This window comes from Juglans regia, chromosome 7 (genome assembly GCF_001411555.2).
Source record: "Juglans regia cultivar Chandler chromosome 7, Walnut 2.0, whole genome shotgun sequence".
Classification (NCBI taxonomy): Eukaryota; Viridiplantae; Streptophyta; class Magnoliopsida; order Fagales; family Juglandaceae; genus Juglans; species Juglans regia.
In genome coordinates this window covers 15,235,589-15,261,002 of record NC_049907.1, presented here as the reverse complement: position 1 = coordinate 15,261,002, position 25,414 = coordinate 15,235,589, and the positions used below count along the sequence as shown (strand labels likewise).

At 34.7% G+C, this 25,414-nt stretch overlaps 1 non-coding gene across 1 annotated transcript; it reads right to left on the bottom strand.

The window, feature by feature from the left end:
• Window positions 1-6,428: 6,428 nt before the first annotated feature.
• LOC118349082 lies at window positions 6,429-6,535 on the bottom strand. Its single transcript, XR_004802075.1, has one exon. It is a non-coding gene; the product is annotated as a small nucleolar RNA R71 (small nucleolar RNA).
• Window positions 6,536-25,414: the final 18,879 nt, after the last annotated feature.

Below are 25,414 nucleotides of genomic sequence, written 5' to 3'. Positions count from 1 at the left end.
AAATAAAATAAATGACATAATCAAATTATGCTTGTAATCATGTAGTGATAAAATGTTATGACATATCATATGACATTTCATGATAAAAGATAACGTGTGGTATGAATGTGGCGTTTATATATAACCATATAGAAGTTATCCAAGAGTAAGTTAGGGGCTAACTTACAAATTCTTTGAGTACTATAAATCGTCGTGGGTTGAAATAAGAGATATACTAAGGTTAAGAATCATAAAATTATGAAAATTATAGAATCTAAAATACTTAGAATAATATTTGTAAATCTGCTCATTAACTCTTTGGAAATTACAAATATACTCCTAAACTTTTACTATTTGCATTTGGCCCCAAATGTCACAAAACTTTACAAACTCCATGTAATTCTTGTTCTAAATTCATTCCTTACCTTAGAATATAATGAATCATTCAATAACCACAAGAAAATAATCAAAACAGAAACATAAAACACACATAACTCACTCAATGTGATTTAGGCCTAAGAGCATATTTAAGCCTCTTGATCTGCAAGCTAACACTCAGCATATTCTAAATCAAAGCCTAACAACATTTAAAACCTTATATTCGTGTCATACATAACAACATATTCATCATAGAACATAACCAACACAATCACACAACCAAATATCACAACTAGGGGTGGCAATTCGTGTTCATGGGTTGTACTCGTGTTGTGTCATGGTATGAACATTCGACTATATGGCTCAATCCAAACCCGACCTTTTAAACTAAACGTATCAGATTTTCAAACTCTAACCTGACCCATTTAAATAACGCGTCATGTCGTTTCACCCTTTTTGACCAATTTAATAATTAATTAGAAATTGATCAATACAACATGACACATTTAAATCCATTTCATGTAAATGGATTGAACTAATCCTCATAACCCATTTGACTTGATTAACATAATTTCACATAAAATTTAAAACCTATATTTATTATTAACCACAATATCTTGAAAAAACATTTAGACTACCCACTAATAAAAAAATATCAATATTTTTTAGATTTTAACTTATAATAAAATCAATATTACAATCTCGATATTAACAAATATGAATATAGATTCAGAAGTACAATCTCAATAATAAAAACATAAGCATATTGAAAAACACTAATATTACAGTCCAACAATAATAAAATTGTGATTGTGAATAAAAATCTGAACGGGTCATAACGGGTTGGTTTTGTGTTAAGCGTTGACCTGTTAATGACCTATTTATAAATCGTGTCTTAACAGGTCAACTCATTTTGACCCGAAACTATTAACATCAAACTCAAACCTGCTAATTTCGTATCATGTTCGTATTGAGTTCACGGGTCGTATCATATATTGCCACCCCTAATCACAACACAAGACTTGGCATGATGTTTCTAGTTTTTCCTTTGCATATGAACAATAAGAACTTTAATAAATCACAAACCTTTATTTCTAACATGCTAACTACTCATTTCTAGGTAGTATTAAACATCACTAAGCAATCAATCCATGATATCTCAAAGATGAAACTTCAATCATATAATAACCCTAAAACCGAAACCATGATTTTTACTTAATCTAAAACATTGGACTAAATCCTTTCATAACATGCTGATTTTCTGAAATACACACCAATGATCATCAAAATCAGGCTTCATCTAAGTCTATATCACAATATTAACTAATATCATTGCCACACTTCAAGATTAACACAAGCCACTAGCTAGAAACCTCAAGCTTGCACGAAATCCTACTTCCATGAATATATTTCACAAACTCAACTTAAACTTCAGTTTCATGATTCAAATCAAAGCTTAACATGTTGATCTAACTTCCAAATAAAAAAGTATGGAAGATCTACAAACCAAATTGAAGCCTTGATGCACACAAGAATCAACTTTCCAAAGATGCTTACACTAGCTCTCGGGTTCACAGTTTTCTAGAGGTTCTAAGGAAACTTTGAAGAAAATTGTGATATTATTGGTGTAGGCGTGGAATGAAGAGAGGAAGAGAGGGTGATTTTTTATGGTTTTTGCTCCAAGTTCAAATTCTCTCTCGGTTTTGCTCCATTAAGTGCATTGTCTTTGAGCTTTTGCCAGTGCTGTCAAGTCTACTTTCCACCATGAAGATTAGCCACCGAATGATGGATAAATTGATGTGATTTGCTGAAAAGAGAGGGAAGGTTCAAGTGGATGCATCGGTCGAGACACAAGGCACATGGCGTCCTCTATACTTACTTTACTTCTTTCAATTTCTTTGACAACTGTAGGGCAATTGATTAGATTAATAGGTGATCAGGGTTTTTGGATTCTTTCCCATAGCTGAAGTATAGCTCAAAAGAGTGGTGAAGGGGCTGAAACTACGGAGAAAAGACATGAAAGTGACTTGCTAAGCTCGGCTGCACGTCTTCCCTCATTGAGTACTCTTACTCGACAATGGCATGCCCAAGGCTCTCAAATCATGTGTTGTTCTTAGCCCTATGTTTAGGTCTGAAAATGTTGCTCTAAATTAATGAGAAAGGGGCTAAATTGTAGAAAATATGAAAAGGATAAGCTTCGAGAGATTTGGCTGCATGTCTCTTTTTGCTTGGTGTAGTCTCAATGTGACAAAAGCTTGGTCTACATTCACGATATTATGAGATGCTCTTACAAACATTACAAAAGCTTGGTCTATATTAATATATCTACTCTATAAATATAAGAGAGAGTTTTGCAGCGGAAATCATTAAATTAAATTAAAACGCATTTTACAAAAATATGACTTTCATTACGTAAAAATCTACCTTGACCTCTGTCACAATTCTCTTGGGTCATATATCTCCTGACGCTTCTTCCTCATTTTGTCCCTAAAGTGAGTTGAATACTCAGTAAGTATTACTTCATATTGTAAAACTATACTAACATAGGTATTCATTCATGCATTCATCATTCATTTCATTTGAAAACATTAGAAGGTGAGGTTTTTCTTTAAAAATGGTTTTCATTTCATAAAACATTCCCACATCCTATACATTCATTCATAAAGAAACTAAAAACCATTCATACATTCAGTTTACTCTTTTTACTTTTCCTCTAACCGGTACACACTGTTACACCCCATGTGTTGGAATTAGCAGTCTTTTAGACCTAGATTCCACCTTTGGCCAAAGTGGTTGAGAATTCCTTTCAGTCAGGGGTAGCACCAGGTGCACTACTAGTACTACTTATCCGACATTGCAATCTGCCCAGTCTTTTGGTACCATCATTCATTTAGTCATGGCCGTTAAGTATTTTCATACATTAAAACATTCATTCATTCCAGTCATTTCCGTTTCATTCATTCATTCTTTTCAATCATTAGTTCATTTCATTTCATCAACATCATTTAAAAGTATAAGCTTAAACATCATCGGTAAACATCATTTCATAGCATCATTTAAAACTCATTTCATAGCCTAATTTAAATACCAGTTCATAGCATCATTTAAATACACTTTCTTAGCATTGTTTAAACATCACTTAGAAGCATCAAACATAAACCTCAACATTTCATTTCATGAAAATAAGAACAATAGCTACTATATATAACATCCATTCACTTGCATACAACTATTATTTTGGGTGTATAAATAGGGGCTGTCAAATAAGGCCTTTACTTACATATACATTTAAACATTTATACTTAGCAAACTTTCATAAACATCATTTCATTTCATTTCATTTCAGAAAGCATCATAAAGAGAAACATTTTTTTTTTCATATCATTTAGAAAACTCTGTAAAAGTATGAACATAATACTTACCTGGACTCTATGCTATTTACATTTCATGTAGTTCATTTATGTGTGTGTCAGATGGCAACCTACATGCATACATAACCTTAACATTATTTCATTTTCAAGTGCATAAGTAGCTAAACTTAGAAAATACATCAACTTTTCTTCACTAGGATTTCCTTCACTTAGACACGCTATCATCCAAGTCTATCTTCTATGCTTTCCTTTATCACGTTTTCTAAATTTTCAAACCCATAGCTTGGGACCCACTTGAAATTACCTTTCCAAACTGATAAATGTTATTTTTATGCGATTTTTATCACTCTTTTATTTATGAAGAATGACATTTTCCCTTCAATACTATTGATTTTATTTTATTTCTACATATTTTTATTTATTTTCTTGAATTTGAAGGAAAGAGAATATTTAGTACAAAATAAGAGACTACGGATTCAGACTGATGAAAGATTACGATATCTGAAGAGAACCAATGAGATTTGGGCGAGGAGCCTTATCCCGTGGGCGACAAAGAGATTTCTCTCGCCCAAAGGCGAGAAGACTTACATCTTGGTAGGCGAGGAGACTCGCGACCAGAAGGCGCGAAGACTTGGCGACCAGAAGGTGCGAAGACTTGGCGACTAGAAGGCTCGAAGACTTGGCGACAAGGCTCTAGGCAGTTAGATTGGAGACTAGTCTAAACGACCAACGACCAATGACCAACGACCAACGACCAACTTAAAAGACCAACCTAAATGACATCGTGGGCAACAACTAGAAAAGAAGAGATGAGTCTTTCATCCCGGTCAGGAGTCTTTCCACTCGGTAGACGAGGAGAGGGTCGTGTGATCTTTGTGACCTCCACACCCGTTCATTTGTGACTTCTACTCTATTTATATTTAGCGCACATGGCATATACTCGATGGGATATTTCCTCCCAACCGGGATCAATCTATTGTTGATCACCAAATCCGAGTTCCGCAATCAATCTGTTGGCGATCAAGTCCTTCTGAGCTCCACAATTCAAGTTGCATATCACTAAATCTTCTATTTTAGATAATTTTGTTATTCTAGAGATAATCTCTTTTATGTTAACATTTATCTTTAGAAACTATTTCTCGGATCTTTAGGCTAGATTGTAGCTGCAGTTATCTTGTTTCCAGATTTAAATTTCGACATCTATTTAATCTCGACTTGTGGGATAAATAGAAGAGAGTTCTGAATCGGAGTCGAGAGTTTTTATATTTTAGAGTCTGAGTCTGAAGTTTAGAGTTTCAGAATTTATTCTTGAAGTGTTCTTTCGAGAAGGCAGAATTGGAGGGAAGAGGCAAGAACCACATGCTTCATCAACCGATTTCAATGAAGAACACCAGTTTTATTCTTTTCAATTCCATTATGAACTAATTCTATTTTCTAGAGCTTTGATGTAGCCTAGCATTAAATACACAGTTTATATTCCAAGTTATTTTATTTTCAATATTTCCATGATTGAGTGTTTATTCCTTGTTCTTAATGCTTACACTTTTCTAGCTAACAATTGTTCGATCTTTTGGATTACAATGAGACCAAGAGGTGATTTGTAATTAAAACTCTAGGATTAAGCACCATTAGTTGAGCGGAAGTAGAAAACTTAACGAGTCTCCAATTAGTTAAATTCACATAGAGATATGAAGTTATTAGTTGGTGACATTTTTGAAATTGTTTGAGAAAAAATATTGAATAGTTAAGGGATTTTTATCATCAACTTGGGATAATTGGGATTCTATAGCAAGGAAGAATAAATTATGTGGGATTTTCTAGATGAAATCAAATGCTCTAGATCTATTATTATTATTTTTAAAATCTTATTTTTAATATTCTTTTCTTTAGTTTAATTTAGATAAACCATTCTTCAAATCTTGATTTTCTAAATAGTAATTAATTTAGTTAATTTCAATACTCAATAGAATAATTATTCCCTATGAGTTTGATAACAGTTTTCTTTAAAACACTTTACTACTTGTTACCATTTTGTGCACATGCAGATATATTTTAATGTGAACAAGTTTTTGGCGCCGCTGCTGAGAAATAATTATTTGTTATTGATATTGATACTAGCTAGATTTTTACTTTTTTGGATTTTATTTTATTTGTTTAAATTAGATCTCAGTTTATTTTGTTTTTCTTTTCAGGAATTAGAAGTGCATGCGCCGTTCTAGATCATTAGACCATACACTTTTTGATCTTGAGATTAAAAGAACCTTACATTGGATCAATAAAGAGAAAAAGAAAGCGGTCGCTGCATCTAAAGCTAATATGGCTGACCAGGAGCACAAGGCGGTAAGAGAGTATGCAATGCTCTCTGTCAATGGGGCGACGTCCAGTATAAGGCGGCCAGCTATACAAGCCAATAACTTTGAGATCAAACCAACCATCATTCAAAAGATCCAACAAATCGTCCAGTTTGGGGGGCTGTCACAAGATGATCCTAATGTCCATATTGTAAATTTCCTAAAAATTTGTAATACTTTTAAACATAACGGAGTGACAGATGATGCGATTCGATTGAGACTTTTTCCTTTTTCACTTAAGGAAAAAGCAAAATCTTGATTGTATTCTTTGCCACCCGACATCATCACCACCTAGGAGGAGTTGGCACAAAATTTTTTAGCAAAGTATTTCCCTTAGGCCAAGACAGCGAAATTAAGGAATGATATCATTACTCTCACCCAATTTGAGGATGAATCATTATATGAGGCATGAGAGAGATACAATGATTTATTGCGAAAGTGTCTACATCACGACCTCCCCGCCTGGCTTCAAGTACAAACATTTTTCAATGGTCTGGGATCCACAAATCGATCTATGGTTGATGTGGCCACGGGAGGAGTATTAATGAGTAAGACCCATGAAGCCGCATATGGACTTCTGGAAGAATTGACGTCCAACAATTATCAATAGTCTGTGGAGAGAGTAATGCCAAGAAAGGTGGCTGGAGTTTTTGAACTTGATTCTATTACTATATTGGCAGCGTATATGGCAAATCTATCACAACAATTAGGTAAGATAAAAGTTAATACTATTCAAACTAATGTTGTTTGTGATCCTTGCACAGGAAATCATTCAAGTGTAGATTGCCAAGTGGGAAATCCTTTTGTCCAACCAAGTCATGAACAAGCCCACTACGTGTCCAATTTCCAATGTCAAAATAATCCTTATTCAAATACGTTCAATCCTGAATAGAAAAATCACCCTAATTTTTCATGGAGGAATAACCAAGTGTCGGCTAGACCACCTCAATAGTTTCCACAACAAGAGAAGAAGCCGACACTTGAGGATATGTTTATGCAGCACATGAAAAAGACTGATATGGCAATGCAAAAGATTGATATGGTGATCCAAAACAATTCGGCTTCAATTCACAATCTTGAGGCACAAACCAGTTAGCTCTCAAACATGCTTATCGAGAGGACATCATGGACTTTACTGAGCAATACTGTGAACAAACCGAAGGAACATGTCAAAGCCATAGCATTGAGAAGTGGGCGGACATATGACCAGCCACAGTCGATAAATACCGAGCGAGATGAAGAAGCTGCCGAAAACGTGGAGTTTGAGAAGAAGGAAACCGACTAAGAGGTGAAAGAAACTGATCGGGAGGCAATCGACCAGCAAGTTGAGAAGACTAGAGGGAATAAAGGGATTGCAAAATCCAAGAAATCGATGGAGTTTACTTCTGAAACTTATTATCCTTCAATTTATGATCCACCAATTCCTTTCCACAAAGATTAAAGAAAAATAAGATTGATAATCAGTTCTCTAAATTTTTGGAGTATATTTAAGCAACTGCATATTAATATTCTTCTCATTGAAGCTTTAGAGTAAATGCTTAAATATGTAAAATTTTTGAAGGATATATTATCAAACAAGCGAAAATTGGAGGAGCATGAGACTATGATGCTGACTGAGGAGAGCAGTGCAATTTTACAAAAGAAGTTGCAGCCTAAGTTGAAAGATTCGAGAAGTTTCACGATCCCTTACACTATAGGAAATTCCTATTTTGATAAAACTTTATGCGACTTAGAGGTAAGTATTAATCTAATGTCTATCTCTGTTTTCAGGAAATTAGGTCTTGGAGAAGCAAAGCCGACCATCATCTCTCTATAGTTGGCGGACAGATCAATTAAATACCCGAGATGATTCATTGAGGGCATTCTGGTAAAAGTTGATAAATTCATCTTCCTGACTAACTTTATTGTGCTTGATATGGAGGAGGACGAGAAGATCCCTTTGATATTGGGTCGACCTTTCCTAGCGAAGGAGAGAACTTTAATTAATGTCCAAAAAGAAAACTCATTTTGAGGGTCGACGAGGAGCAGGTCACTTTTGATGTGTTTAACTCTATGAAATTCTAGTCCGAGGTACATTCTTGTTTTAAATTAAGCGACCAAGACATGGTCAAGGCGGACGAGGCTTATGGAGTTGAATTTTCAAAGCTATTACTTGAGGTATGTCTTACTCACTCTATGTCTATTGAATCTGAAGATGAAAATGTTAAAGTGTGTAAGAGATATTTGGAAGCTACACTTTCCCTTTCTTCTTCAATAAAACTGAAAGTGGAAGAACTAAACTCATTTCAGCCGACGACACCCAAGCTTGAACTCAAACCACTTCCATCAAATTTAAGGTACGCTTTCTTAGGCCAAGACTTTACTTTTCTAGTCATTATTAGCAGTTCCTTGAGTGATGTATAGGAAGAGAAGTTGTTGAGAGTCTTGCGGGAACACAAAATGGCCTTGGGTTGGACCATCTCGGATATCAAAGGAATTGTTCATTCAATTTTCATGAACAAGATTTTAATGGAGGATAATTTTAAAGTGATTGTCCAACCCCAGAGGAGATTGAATCCATCAATGCAAGAAGTGGTGCATAAAGAGGTATTGAAACTTTTAGATGCCGGGATCATTTATCCAATTTCAGATAGTGCATGGGTAAGTCCAGTGCAAGTTGTCCCAAAGAAAGGAGGGATAGCCATAATCAAGAATAACAATAATGAACTCATACCAACCAAGACGGTCACAGGATGACGAGTATGCATAGACTATCAAAGACTGAATGATGTAACTTGGAAAGACCATTTTCCCTTACCTTTTATTGATAAAATGCTAGAAAGACTTGCTGGCCATGCCTACTACTATTTTCTAGATGGATATTCCGGTTACAATCAAATAGTCATTACACCCGAGGATCAACAGAAGACCACTTTCACCAGTCCTTACGACACTTTTGCATATAGGCGCATGCCTTTTGGTCTTTGCAATGCGCCATCCACTTTTCAAAGATACATGACGTCCATCTTCTAGGACATGGTGGAAAAAGTTTTTAAAGTCTTCGTGGATGACTTCTCATTTTTTTGTCAGTCTTTTGATAACTGCTTATCTAATTTATCTTTGATTTTGTAAAGAAGCAAGGAGACAAATCTTGTTTTAAATTAGAAAAAATGCCACTTCATGGTCAAGGAGGGAATAATGCTCGGCCACCGCGTTTCCTTCAAGGGAATTGAGGTCGATCGAGCAAATATAGAAGTTATTGAGAAACTTCCATCAACGACCAATGTGAAGGGCATGAGGAGCTTCTCGGGTCACGCCAAGTTCAATCATCAATTTATCAAGGATTTTTCCCAAATTACTAAACCTATCTGCTCTCTGTTGATTAAAGATACTTGGTTTGAATTCCTGATGAATGCTTGCACGTTTTTGAAACATTGAAAAAGAAATTAATTTCAACACCTATCATTGTATCATCGGATTGAAATTTACCTTTTGAATTAATGTGTGATGCTAGAGATTATGCTGTAGGGGCTTTTTTGGGGCAGAGCAAAGATAAAATTTTTCATATTATTTATTATGGAAGTCGGACCTTAACAGAAGCTCAACTTAATTATGCTACTACTGAAAAAGAATTATTAGCAGTTATGTTTGCCTTTGACAAATTTTGTTCTTATTTGATAGGTTCGAAGGTGGTCGTCTATACCGATCACTTAGCTCTTAAATACTTGCTGTCGAAGAGGGATGCCAAACCAAGACTATTAAGATGGATTCTGCTACTACAAGAGTTCGATTTTGAAATAAGAGATAAGAAAGGTACCAACAATGTAGTGGCCAACCACTTATCTCACCTTGAGCTTAAAAAGGCGGCTAGCGAGGAGAATTTTCCAATTAATGAGACATTTCCTAACGAGCAATTAATGGCTATACAAGTTGTTCCATGGTATGCCAACATGGTATATTATTTGGTGTCCAGAATTCTATCGGCCGAGATGACATATCAACAAAAGAAGTTTTTCTTTGACTTGAAATATTATTTTTAGAAGGAATCTTTTCTATATCGACATTGCACGAACCAGATTATCAGGAGATGATGCCCGAGGAAGAGATGGAGAGCATACTCAGACATTGCCACTCATTGGAAGCAGGCGACCACTTTGGTGAAGCAAAAACAACAACGAAAGTTTTACAATGCGGCTTTTATTGGCCGACTATTTTTAAAGACTTTTAATTTTGTTAATTTATGTGATCATTGTCAAAGGATTGGCAACATTTCTAGGAAACATGAGATGTATTTAAACAATATTTTAGTGATTGAATTTTTTTATGTTTGGGGTATACATTTCATGGGTCCTTTTTTATCCTCATATTCTAACAAATTTATTTTGGTTGATGTTAATTATGTCTCCAAATAGGTGGAAGCGATTGCCTTGCCAACCAATTATGCGAGGGTCATAGTGAATTTCTTGCAGAATAAATTTTTTTTCCCTATTTGACACACCGAGGGCCATAATCAGTGATGGCGGGAAGCATTTTTACAATCGTAAATTTGAAGCGCTACTAACTAAATATGACATTACCCATCACGTGGCAACACCATACCATCCTCAAACGAGCGGCCAGGTCTAGGTGTCTAATCGGGAACTGAAGTGCATACTGGAGAAGACCGTGAGTGTCTCTCTTACAGACTGGGTGAGAATGTTAGATGATGCGCTATGGGCCTATCGGACAACATTCAAAACACCGATCGAGATGTTATCTTACTGGCTCGTTTATGGAAAAGCCTGCCATCCACCCGTGGAGCTAGAACACAGAGCCTATTGGGTGACGAGAACACTGAACTTTGATTTATAAGCAGCTGGTGAGAAGAGAATACTGCAGATCATTGAGATGGATGAGTTCCGCAATAATGCTTATGAGAATGCTTGAATTTACAAAGATAAAACTAAAAGATGGCACGATAAGCATATTCTGATAAGGGAATTCAAAGTCGGGCATAAAGTTCTATTATTTAACTTAAGACTTCGACTCTTCCCGGAAAAGTTGTGCTCTCGGTGGTCGGGACCATTTGTGGTGACTCGCGTCTTTCCCTATGGGGTGGTTGAAGTCCATCACGAGACAAAAGACACATTTAAAGTAAATGGACAGAGATTAAAACCCTATATGGATGGATAATTTAACTCGAAAAAGTGTTCCATCGATCTTGCCAGTAATAAATGATGAGAGGACAATGTCTAGCTATAGACTTTAAATAAAGAGCTTTTGGGAGGCAACCCAAGTTTTTATTTTATTTTATTAAGTTTTATTTTTTATTTAAATTGTTCCTTTTCTTTCATCTTACAGGAACGAAAAGGCGAGGAGATCTCCAAGGAGTACACGGCTGCACCTTCAAGGAAAATATTCAATTGAAAAGCTAGGAAAAAAAAATCAGGAGAGCATCTCTTACCTTTTCTCAATCTTTGCTTTAATTTTTCTTCATTTTTTTCATTGAGAACAATGTGATATTTAAGTTTGGGGGGGAAATGATATTATTTAATAATAATAATAATAATAATGATAATGATAAAAACAGTATGGTTTGATGAATAAAAAGCCTATGATAAGAATATGATTGGATTTGATTATAATTTTTAGGAAAAATTCTCATTGCTTAAGTCTAGTTGTTAATTCGTTACTTGATCCAACTTAATTTGATATTTCCAATGTTCAATAAATGCTTCTTATGATCATTAATTATTTTGAGTGCCTAGATAAATTTTATGTGAATTTTATGAATTTATATGGTCTCAACTTACTCTAGAATTTATTTGATTATACTCAAGGGGAAATTCTAGACAGAATATTACTAGAAAAATGATTAAGACATTCTTTGGACTGATTAAGTCTTTCAAGTTTACCTATTTATTATCTTTATATCTAGTCGCCCTTTTGAACTTTATTAAAATATATTTTGGCCTTACTTTCTTGTAAACCTCATATTCTCTACCCTATTTGAGCTTAAACATAGATATTCTTACCTTTCAAGAGAACTAAGTTTACATAAAGTCACAGACTCACAAGAACATGAAAGGCAAGAGAGGTAGAATGTCTATAAGTAAAGTAATTATAGCAATATTATCAAAATTATAAGTTTGGAGGTGTGAAAAGTCAACTTGTCTATTGTGTGGCTAACAAGAAAAGGCCAACGAGAGTCATCTACAAAGGTAGTCGAAAATACATGAAATACTTTCCAAAAAATAAATCAGATCTGCTGAAATAGAGGGGTAAAGAGAGAGAAACTTGAAAGTGCAATAAAGAAGGGTATGTTGAGAGATTTACAATGATTGAAAAGAGATGTTTGTATTATAAGTGAGAATGCTCTATTTGTTCTGTTAGTATTCAAACTTAAGTTATCTTATTTTGTTTGAATACTACATTTTTTTTGTAATCCTCACCCTAGCCTTACATTACAAGCTTAATAAAGACCTATTGATCTCTGGTGATAGTTTTTGTTCTACATTAGTGGGGAGTGATTTGAGAAGTAAACCTATGGAGTGTTTAAAGATCCATTATTGATTTACTTGTTTGCATAAAACTATCCGGGGAGCTAATGATGAAGTAGGAATGATGGGTATGCATGAATGTGAGGATAGATAATGTGGTGGAATTGAATTTTGAATTAACTTTTGCACTTGATTGATCTTGAATAATTCATTTGAATTATAAACTTTAGACAATCTTTGAGGCAATAAATTTTGTGAATCAAACCAATGCTTGTTTTAATTATCTTTCTTTCTTCTTTGCTCAAGGGCGAGCAAAACTTAAGTTTGGGGGTATTTAATAAGCGTTATTTTTATGTGATTTCTATTACTCTTTTATTTATGAAAGTGTAATTTTCCTTTCAATACTATTGATTTCATTTTATTTCTGCAAATTTTTATTTATTTTCTTGGATTTGAAGGAATGAGAAGATTTAGTATAAAAAAAGAGACTACGGATCCAGAACGATGAGAGGCAGCGATATCTAAAGAGAGCCGATGAGATTTGGGCAAGGAGCCTTATCCCGTGGGCAGCAAAGAGATTTCTCTCACCCAAAGGTGAGAAGACTTACCTCTCGGTAGTCGAGGAGACTCGCAACCAGAAGGCGCAAAGACTTGGTGATAAGGCTCTAGGTAGTTAGATTGGGCGACTAGTCTAAACGACCAACTTAAAATACTAACCTAAACGACATCGTGGGCAACAACTAGAAAAGGTGAGATGAGTCTTTCATCCTGGTCGGGAGTCTTTCTACTCGATAGGTGAGGAAAGGGTCGTGTGATCTTTGTGACCTCCACGCCCTTTATATTCAGCGCACATGACATTTACTCGATGAGATAATTCCTCCAGACCAGGATCAATATGCTGCTGACCACCAAATCCGAGTTCTACAATCAATCTGTTGGCGACCAAATCCTTCTAAGCTCCACAATTCAAGCCATATATCATTGAATCTTCTATTTTAGATAATCCCATCATTCTTGGGATAATCCCTTTTATGTTAACATTTATCTTTAGAAACTATTTTCCAGATCTTTAGGCTAGATTGTAGTCGCAGTTATCTTGTTTCCAGATTTGAATTTCGACATCTATTTAATCTCGACTTGTGGGATGAATAGAAGAGAGTTCTGAATCAGAGTCGAGAGTTTTTATGTTTTAGAGTCTGAGTCTGAGTTTAGAGTTTCAAAATTTATTCTTGAAGTGTTCTTTTGAGAAGGCAGAACTAGAGGATAGAGGCGAGAGTTGTATGCTTCATCAATTGATTCAACGAAGAACACCCGTTTTATTCTTTTCAATTCCATTATGAACTAATTCTATTTTCTAGAGTTTTGATGTAGCCTAGCGTTGAATACACAGTTTATATTATAAGTTATTTTATTTTCAATATTTCCATATTGAGTGTTTATTCGTTATTCTTAATGCTTACAATTTTGTAGCTAACTATTTTTTGATCTTTTGGATTACAATGAGACTGAGAGGTGATTTGTGATTAAAACTCTAGGATTAAGCACTATTAGTTGAGCGAAAATAGAAATATTTTACTGCGAGTAGTGTGATTTTCAAGAAAAAGCCATAGTACTTAATGAGTCTCCAATTAATTAAATTCACATAGAGATATGGAGTTATTAGTTGGAAACATTTTTGGTGTTGTTCGAGAGAAAATATTGTATAGTTAATGGATTTTTATCATCAACTTGGGATAATTGAGATTCTATAACAAGGAAGAATAAATTGTGGGATTTGCTTGGTGAAGTCAAATGCTCTAGATGTATTATTATTATTTTTAAAATATTAATTTTAATGTTCTTTTCATCAATTTAATTTAGATAAACCATTCTTCAAATTTCTATTTTTCAAATAGTAATTAATTTATTCAATTTTAGTACTCAATAGAATAATTATTCATTGTGGGTTCAATAACCATTTGCTTTAAAATACTTTACTACTTGTTACGATTATGTGCACTTGCAGACATATTTTTATGCGAACACAAACACATAATTCTATTCCATGTTCTTATCCTTTAAATTGATCCTCCATGATTCACTTTAAAGTTAAGACACACAATCACCTTCATCATACTCTTCATACCAAACCATCCATCCCTATGCATAACTTAAACCAACCAAGTTATACATCTCAACCTTAGCCAATACATACATCTCTCCTTCATTCATACCCAATAACCAACACTTCACCGTAATCTTAACCATGCATAATACACAACTTTAAGCCAACCTTGAGACTTGAACATAGTGTACTCATGCTTAAGATATATCATCCATTACATATGGTAAATCTGATCGTCACATGTGTCCAACTAATTTACACATGTACCTTACCCCTTTTATCACCTAATATCAACATATAATCCATTGGACATCTTGATGGTGTTCCGTGGTGCATAGTCGATATCAAATTTGCTCAGCTCTACTGCCCAGTTTCTAAGCTGGCCCTAGGCGGCAAGTCATTGTAGGATCTTTTTTAGGGGCTTACTAGGTAAGCTTGGATGTACAGGCTCAACTTGCATGTGGTTACCACTAGAGCGAAGGCCAGTTATTCTATGCGGGGGTATCTAGTTTTGGCTGTACAATATGCCCGACTAGTATAGTAGACCAGCTTCTGGGCTCCATCATTTTCATGTACTAACACTGAAAAGACTGCCTGGGGGGAGACTGCCAGGTAGAGGGTTAGTGTCTCCCCACACCTGGCTTGGCTAAGAAGCGGTGGGCTTGTGAAGTATTTCTTGAGAGCCTCGAACGCCAGGTCTCACTCGGCGTCCCATACTTGTTCCTTTCGTAAGACCTTGAAGAAAGGCAAACACTTGTTGGTGGATCTTGACACGAACCTGTTGAGGGCTACCACTCTCTCTGCCAGCCTTTGCACCTCATTTTTGCTTCAGGGTGGGGCCATGTTGAGGATGGCCTCCACCTTTTCGAGGTTAGCTTCGATTTTACGTTCTAACACCATGAATCCTAAGAATTTCCCTGATCCTACACCAAACGTACACTTCACCCTGATTTAGCTTCATCTAGTACTGCCTTAATATTGTGAAAGCCTCCCTCAGGTAGTTTAAGTGTTGTTCCGGAGCCCCGATCTTAACCAACAAGTCGTCCGCGTAGACTTCCATGTTTCTTCCTACTTGATTTTTGAACATAGGTGGACCAGCCGCTGGTAGGTAACTCCCATGTTCTTTAGTCCAAAAGCCATCCTCGTGTAACAATACAAACCTCGGTCGGTGATGAAGGAGGTCTTCTCCTCATCCTTTAGGTTCATGCGAATATGGCTTTACCTAGGGTAAACACCCATGCAGGTGAGCATACGATGCAATATTTTGAATACCATACCGGTACCGATCGTACTAGTCGGTATGTACTGTACCAGATAGTAACCGATATGGGTGAGATAGGGATTTCGTACCGGGTCAAATACTGGCCATTTCGGTATGTTTCGATCAATATCAACTGGTTTTCAATGTACCGGCTGATATTTTATAGTTTTGTATTTTTAATGTATTTACATAATTCTCACTCTAATTCTCATATTTAAAGACTATTTTCTTAATTTTTTTAATTCCTTTTTCTCGAGGATTGAAAATCAAATCACTACTCTCATTTTCGTGATGAGGATGAGTAATTACTTTTTTTAATAGTTGGATTGAGAACTTACAAGTATTATTGAGTTTTATAAATATGTATTTCAACTTTTTAAGATTTGCATTGATGTTATTTTGAAATATAATTTATATATATAATTAATTTATCTATATATAGACTATCTCGAAAAGGTACCCGAAATGGTACCGGTATCGAAATATTTTGTTCCAATGTCTTAACCTAAATGGTATTCAAAACTTTGATACGATGGTCTGCCGTTGAGTCGACAATCAGATCAATGAAGGGAAGAGGGAAATTGTCTTTCGAGTAGGCCTTGTTGAGGTCGGTGAAGTTGGTGCACATTCCCCACTTGCCGTTTAGATTTTTTACGAGCACCACGTTGGATAGTCTTTACGGATAGTGGGCTTCTCATATGAATCTAGCAGCTAATAGGTAGTCCACTTCCTCAGCTATGGAGACGTTCTTTTCTGCACTGATACTTTGGCTTTTCTACCTCACTCCTTTGGCCTTTGGGTCTACGCTAAGGTTATGCTGTATAATTTTGGGGGCTATTCCGTGCATGTCCTCATGGCTCCAAGAAAATACGTCATGGCGCTCTGTAAGGAGTTGCTGCATGGCATTCCAAGCCTCAGATGTGATTTCGCTGCCGATCCTTGTCATGGCTTCTGGTGGATCCGAGTTCAGGGGAACGAATTCCAACAGCTCGTTTGGTTCCACCTTGGAGTGTGGTCGAGATATGTAAGGTTTGTCTGTCCCATTAGCCACCTATTTAGTTTTCCTTGTAGGTGTCTTTCTTCATGCGTAAGCTTGGACCTTGGGGCCAACTATCGGGCTGAGGTCTAGTGGGCTTGTGAAGTGAGAAAAATCCCCTTATTGGGTATTGAAGATTTTAGGACTTAAGGGCTTACCTGGAAGTTGCTGGATTTTTACTAAAGTTTTTGCAGAACTCAAATTACCAACAAAATGTCGAGAATTTAAATAATAAACACATAATTTAAATAATAATAAAAAGTTAGAAACTGGAAGAAATTGGAGCAAATCTCTAATATGTTGTAAGGCTTAGTGTATTCCTCTCCACCTTTTCAACTTCTCTGTAAAAGTAGAGAATGATAGAAGGGAAATTTTACTAATTAAATTGGTTAAAAGCCTGGCTAATAATGATAGTTTTCGAAATCCAGGAAACACTTTGAGAAAGGGTCAAAACCCATTGATTGATTTAACAAGAAATCCTATACAATAGAGAATCACATAGCAATAATGGATGATGATAGAGAAGAGGGAGGAAGATGAAGACAGAGAAGAGGGGGAGTCCTTCGGACATGGAGGGAGGGAGCTTAGAGAGGAGAGGACAGTAGGTTCGAGTGTTTTAATTTTTAACAGCGAACCCGATTTTCCACATGAGTGTGTGGTTTATGAAATAAGAACCGGCTCATGAGAAGATTTTCTATTTGGAGCGGGCGCAAATGCAGGCTAGCATTATTCTTTGGTAAAATGAAAGGACTGTTTTTTTTCAAGATTGTTGTAAAACAAAAAAAAAGTAGCAAGAGAATTGAAAGACCACAATATCTAAAATTAGTTTTTCAGGAACTAAATATTATTTCTCTCAACTTCATTGTTTTGAGTCTACTACAAATGCTCCTCAAGACACCATTTTGTAAGTATGAAGGATACATAATATTAAATGAGTACATGAGCATAGGGAATGAAAATGCATGAATCAAAGAGATACATGAACATGAGAAATAGGGATACATGAATATGAGAGAATTCTAATGGTCATCCATCAAATACAAGTAATATGCCTCGTTAAAACCTTGCCAAAGAAAATCCAGTGGGAAAAACTTGTGGTGAATGAAAAAGAGTACAACATTCTAATGCGTCTTTGAATGCTTTAGGATTACCTTATTAAAATCTTGCAAAGGAAAACATTATGGAAAAAACCTTAGCGAAGGAAAAAGAATACAATCCAGATAAAAGATCCTTGAGCCGTCGCATTCCAATATTGTGTACCAAATTTTTGAATGTTGCAGTTGATAAAGTTTTAGTCAATAAGTCTGCCAAATTATCATTTGACTTTATTTTCTTGATATCAATGTCACCACCCTTTTGAAGCTCGTGTGTATAAAAGAATTTTGGTGAAATATGCTTGGTCCTATCGCCTTTGATGTAGTCGCTTCTTATTTGCATAATACAAGTTGCATTATTTTCGTATAATATTGTTGGGCCACCTTTGATTGTGGGTAAACTACACTTTTTTTGAATATGCTAAATAACTGATCTTAACCAAATGCATTCACGGCTTGCTTCATGTATTGCAATAATTTATGAGTGATTGGAAGAAGTAGCTACTATTGTTTGTTTGACAAACTTCCATGAAATAGCTATACCTCCATATGTAAATAGGTATCCTGTTTGAGAACGCCTTTTATGCAGATCATATAGATAACTTGCATCTTCATATCCAATTAATTGTGTGCTTGATTCTTTTGGATAAAATAATCCCACATCGATCGTACCACGAGAGTAACGTAGAACAAGTTTGACTCCATTCCCAAGTTGGTGCAAAACTATATCTTGCTAGTAAGTTAACTAAAAATGCAATATCAGGTCTTGTAGAATCTGTAAAATACATTAAAGTACCGATTGACTAAGATATGGTATTTCAGGACCAAGAATCTCGTCATCTTCCCTTCGAGAACGCAAATGGTTTTTCTCAACATCAAGTGATTGAACAATCATTGGAGTTCTCAAAGGGTGAGCTTTATCTATATAAAAGTGCTTCAAGACTTTTTCTATATATGTAGACTGATGAACTAAAATTTCATTTGAAAGATGTTCAATTTGTAAACCAACACAAAATCTGGTTTTTATAAGATCTTTCATTTCAAATTCATTTTTCAAATAAGTTGTAGTTTTCGTGAGTTCTTCTGAAATCCCAACAAGATTTGAATCATCTACATACATTGCAATAATTGTGAATCTAGACTCTAACTTCTTAATAAAAGCACATGGATAAATTGGATTATTCTCAAATCTTTTTTTCAATATATATTCGCTAAGACGATTGTACCACATGCGTCTGGATTGTTTTAAACCATATAATGATTTTTGTAACTTGATATATTAAATACTTCTAGATTTTAAATTATATGCTTCTGGCAGTTCATATCCTTCAGGGATTTTCATGTATATATCATTATTTAATTATCCATATAAATATGTGGTAACCACATCCATTAAACGCATATCCAAACTTTCTATTACTACCAAACTAATAAAAAATCTGAATGTAATTGAATCTATTACAGGAGAATATATTTCTTGAGAATCAAAACCAATATAAATACCACGTCTTTGTTGAGGGCCCATCTTAGGGCGTTTGGGAGATACAATCGGAACATAGACAGTACAACCAAAAATACGAAGATGAAAAATATTTAGTAGTTGACCAAAAGCAAGTTGTAATGAGGAGTATTTATGGGCAGTTGGTCTAATCCGAACTAATAATGCAGCATGTAAAATTGCATTTCTCCAAGCAGAAAGAAGTAATTTTGTTCTCATAAGTAAAGTTCTAGCAATTAGTTGAAGTCGTTTAATAAACGATTTGGCCATACCGTTACGAGTATGTACATGGGCAACTGAATGTTCAACATGAATTCCTATTGACATGCAATAATCATCAAAGATTTGAGATGTAAATTCTACTGCATTATCCAATCTAATAGACTTGATTGGATAATCAGAAAATTGAGTTCGTAATCTAATAATTTATGCAAGAAGTCTAGCAAATGCAACATTATGAGTAGAGAGTAGACAAACATGTGACCATCTAGTTGATACATCTATTAAAACCATAAAATATCTAAATGATCCACATGGCGGATGTATTGGCCCACATATGTCCTCATGAATTCTTTGTAAAAATGATGGAGGTTCAATTACTACTTTAGAAGAGGATGGTCTGATAATAAGTTTTCCTTGAGAACATGATGCACATGGATAATCACTTGGTAAAAGAATCTTTAGGTTCTTTAGAGGATGTCCATGTAAGTTCTCAATTATTCTTCGCATCATAATTGATCCCAGATATCCAAGGCGATCAACATAAAAAAGTTTGGATCAAAGCACTTCTGGTGCATTACAATATTTTATTCAATTGTACTCATAATTGTATAATATAAGCCCGAAGAGAAATTTGGCAATTTTACTAATATGAGTATCTGACCCGAAATCATAGAAGTAATCTAAAGATATTTATTACTGCATTCATTAATGGTTTCAACATGATAACCATTATGCCAAATATCTTTAAAACTTGGAAAATTTCTTCTAGATTTTGAAGAATACAAAGTATCATCAATACAAAATTATGTTTCTTCTACTAACGTTATATTTGCTCTCCCGGAGCCTTCATTTGGTATTGATATTAGCTCTATTCAATGTTAAATATTGAAAATATCTCTTATGTTTAAGAATTGCATATGTGGTACAACTGTCTGCGAGACATACATCTCCATCAATTTTTTTTCAAATTGATCAATTCATTAATAAAATTCATGCTTCCTTAATAAAAGAAAAACACATAAAACTTTATAATTTAAAGGGAAATTACAATGTATTCGAAGATAATAAATGAAATATAATGTGATTACAAGGCGGAGAAAGAAAATTAATTGTTATATCCAAAACCGTCACTAATAATGTAACACCTGGACCTAGAAATTGTATGGTTGGATTATGAATATTTTTTTATTCATTTATTCGAGCTAGATATTTAGGTTTTTTTTTTTTTTTTTTGGTTTTTATGGATCGAGTAGTGATTTTTATTTCCAGCTTTTGGTCGTTTGTTTAAACCTTGGATAAAATCTATCAGTTTATGAGCAGTTCCTCTCATGCACGACTCTCGAATTCCCATGCACGTACGCTTCTCTTCTCCTCGGCTTTAGGGTTTTGTATTTGTGTGTTTCCAATCACCCACGTATTCACACGTTAACTTCAGTTCACGCACGTTTCCATTCTATTTTCACGGCAACCGTCCCCATATATAGATAGAACTCGTACGTGGAAGACGGAAGTGAACTATAACCTAGACTAGAGTGCACACCATCCAGAACTCAAGCCGCCTCCCCATACAGAATCGACGCAACCCGTGCATCCACTGCATCTCCACAGATCGCAGATCCACCTCGCCGTGCGCCACCTCCATTTGACCATCACTGGAACTCCAACTCCTCCGCCGTACACCACTGCACCACCATTGTGAATGTCCATCTTCTCAACCAATCCACAACCCAGTACGCCGCTACCCCCATCTCATGGAAACTCAACATGGTACACCCCTGTTTTTGCAACTAAAAACAGAGCAGTCCACACACAGCAATTCCTCCACGCCGGTTGCCTTAGCCTCAAGCAACATCACTGCCCAGCCATCGAGCTCACCACAGTCGACCTCCGCCTAGCCTTTGGTCTACCGCGCGCCACGTTAGGCTCACGGTGAGCTTCATTCTCTCTCGCGCCGAGCTCTCTTTCTCCGTCTCTCCCTCACTCTCTGTCTCCCTCACCATGTTGCTCTCTCCCGCTCTCAGTGCTCCATCTCGATCACCTCCCACCACTGCCCAGCTCTTCGTCCGCCGCAACTTGCTCTCTGCCGGTGAGTGTTCGTAACTCAACATTGGTGAAGCTAGTTTACGTAAGACTGCTACTAGAAGAAGAAGAAGAAGGAAAAAAAAAAAAAGAGTTTCAATATTACAAGTTTGCCATTAAGGCCCACGGGCTTAACTTGTGTTGGACTTATTCCAGATGGTTTTGTGTTTTAAAAATACTATGGACTAGTTTTTACTTTTACAGAAATTATTCTAGTTATTTTGGGTTTGGTTTAAATGGGTTATGTTTTTTATAAATCATCTTGGTTAAATTTTTCTTAAGAAAATACATGATTTTATAATGATAACAATAAAGATTTGTAATATGCTATTAGTATTATTATATTTTTATATATTTTTAGAAGTACAATGTAGTGCAAGACTTTTATTTTGAACTCTTTAAAGAAAGACTAATTAAGTCTATTTTAATTAAATGGTATTTTTTCTTTGTCTACTTTAATAGTTTTTTATATAACTATGTTATACAATTTTATTATTTTATAATTTGATCTCATTAGTAAGTAAGTTAGATTTTGTGTTTTGTTCAAACTGATTTTTGGGACATTAATGAATTTAGAAAATGTGACGATATTTTAAGGTTATGTGAAGTTAGGTTTTTTGAAGAATTTAAATAGGTTATTTTAGTATCTTAGGTTTAAATATTGAAATATGTATTCGATTGAAAATTTATGAAAATTGCGTTATAGGTGGCGATTAATTATTATTCGACATTTTTGAGGAAAATTCTGAAAAGCTAAGAAGTCCAGATAAGCAGGATTCATATGCTAGACTTTGCATAAAATAAAATAAAACGAGATTGCTTTTGAAAATATGCATGTTTGTTTTGAAAAGAAATCAGAAAACAACCTCATATATATGTTCTGCATATGCATGAAAGCTGTATAAGAAAAAGTATTTTATGTCATGACTGGTGTAGACATGAGCTAATTTTGTATATTCTATTTCTGATAATGCAAAAGGAGCGAATATGAAAATCTAAAAGTTTTTGTTGTGAATAAATGAAAATATTTTAATTCTGTTTATTTCGAACATGTGGAATAATCTGAAGTTGTTTAGTTTTTAGCTTTTGATATGAAGTGGCATCTGAAAACATTGGCATGAGATTCTGATTCTGTATTCTGATTAAGTCTGATTATGATATTCTGTTCGATGTTCTGTTACGGCCCAACCATAGGTTATAATAGTGGATAAGGCCCTTCTAGGAATTATAATGGTGGTTTGTAACCCTACCATGAGGGTTAAACATGGTATACGGCCCAATCACGGGTTATAATAGTGGATACGACCTTTCTACAGGTTATAATGGTGGTTTATAACCCTACCACAGGGGTTAAACATAGTATACGGCCCAACCACGGGTTATAATAGTGGATACGGCCCTTCCACGGGTTATAATGGTGGTTTATAACTCTACCACGGGAGTTAAACATGGTTTACGGCCCAACCACGGGTTATAATGGTGGTTTATAATCCTACCACGAGGGTTAAACATGGTATCTGTCCCGTTGTGATGCTCTGATTGATGAAAATGAGGTCTCAGATTTTGATATGTCAAAGGATTTTTGAATAAGAATGTTTTTTTTTTTTTGTTTCTGCATTCTGAATATAAACATTTTGTTTTGCATTATGAATTCTGAAAATGCTCATGTTTACATACTAATATATATTCTCTGCTTATTGAGTTGTTGATAACTCACCTCTTATCTCCTAATATTTTTCAGATAATTTTGATACATCAGCTGGAAGTCAAGAGTAAGGTTTGATGATCATAGAGGAATAAGTGTCAGAGGGTACAAGTTTATTGGAGTCTTATTTAATAGGTTTATGATTTTATGTTATTTGATATTTGGAGTCCCAGATATTTCTAAATAATTATAGAGTTTTTAAATTATCTCATTGAGGTATATTTTTGGTGTCCTGGTAGAGGAACATATATTTTGGTTTGAATAAATGGATTTGTACTTTTGGGAATATTGGAGTATTTTTAAATAAGTTATGGAAGTTAGATTTAGGTTACAAGAGCTAACTCTCCGGATCTCCTGGAACGGAGCATTACAAATAAACAAATCTATATTTTCGTTGGGGTTCACAAAGAAAAATCTGGATTTTTGTGATTAGCAAAATTTATTTTGACCCCTTTTTTCCTTTTCTTTAATGGAGGCTTGATATAGGTCTACCAAATGTTTTGGTATACGAGAGTTACGTGACTTATGTCCATTTATACCACATCTAAAACATTTATTCTCATAATTCTTCGAAGGCTTATTCTATGAGCTTTCATTTTCATCATTTTTGGTCTCAGTATTATTCCACTTCCGGTGGTATTTTGAGTTTTTTATGAGTAATTTTGAGTACAATCTTTTGATTTTTATAGTTTTTCTTACCACGATCACATCCCCGACCACGTCCACGATTTCTTTTATGATTATGGAATGAAATTCTATTCACTTCAGGGAATAGAGTAGAACAAGTTGGACGTGATTGATGATTTTTCATTAAAAGCCCATTGTTCTATTCAGACACTAACATACAAGATATTAGTTAAGAGTATTTTGTAAACTTGCACTCTCAATATTAATGTTGCAGGAGCACATTTGAGGTATGGAATGTGGTATATGTTTTTTCTAATATATCTTCATCAGCAACTTTTTCACGACATAATTTCGACTGTGAGGGTATTTTGAAAAGTGCAAAGTTGTACTCAGATACTGTTTTAAAATCTTGCAACTTCTGATGCATCCAATCATAGTGAGCCATTGGAAGGATAACGGTCTTCTGGTGTTCGTATCTCTCCCTTAGACTATTTCATAAAATTAAAGGATCTTTTATAGCTAGTGAGGTATTTAGTTTTCAATTCTTCATGCAAATGATGGCAAATAAAAATAATTGTTTTAGCATGATCCTGCAGGGACATTTCATTGTTTTCTTGAATAGTATTTCCAAGGTTCATTGCATCAAGATGGATTTCAGCATCTAAAATCCAAGATAAATAATTGTTGTTAGAAATATCGAGAGTAACAAATTCTAATTTTGTAAGATTCGACATTATCTATAATAAATATATTAAAAATCGAATAAGTAAATATTATAAGATCTAGAATATGCAAGAATTATAAACTTTATGAAGTCAAATGAATTAAATTGACAATATAATATTTTACTTGAAAGAGTATTCACTATATAACATCATTCGAAAATATGAACATACCATGATGATTATAAAATGACATTATAAATTGTAGAATGACTTACAATGATCAAAGCAATCTCACATATAGCTTTCAACGTCAAGTAACACGACAATTGTCTAGAGTCTCGTACTGATAACGTGTTGTAAAACTAAAGAAAATTAGTAAGAGAATTGAAAGACCACAATATCTAAAATTAGTTCTTCTAGAACTAAATATTATTTCTTTCAATTTCCTTATTTTGAGTCTACTATAAATGATCCTCAAGACACCATTTAATTATAGGCATAGAGGATATATGATATTAAATGAGTTTATGAATTTAGGGAATGACAATACATGAATCAAAGAGATACATAAATATGAAAAATAGAG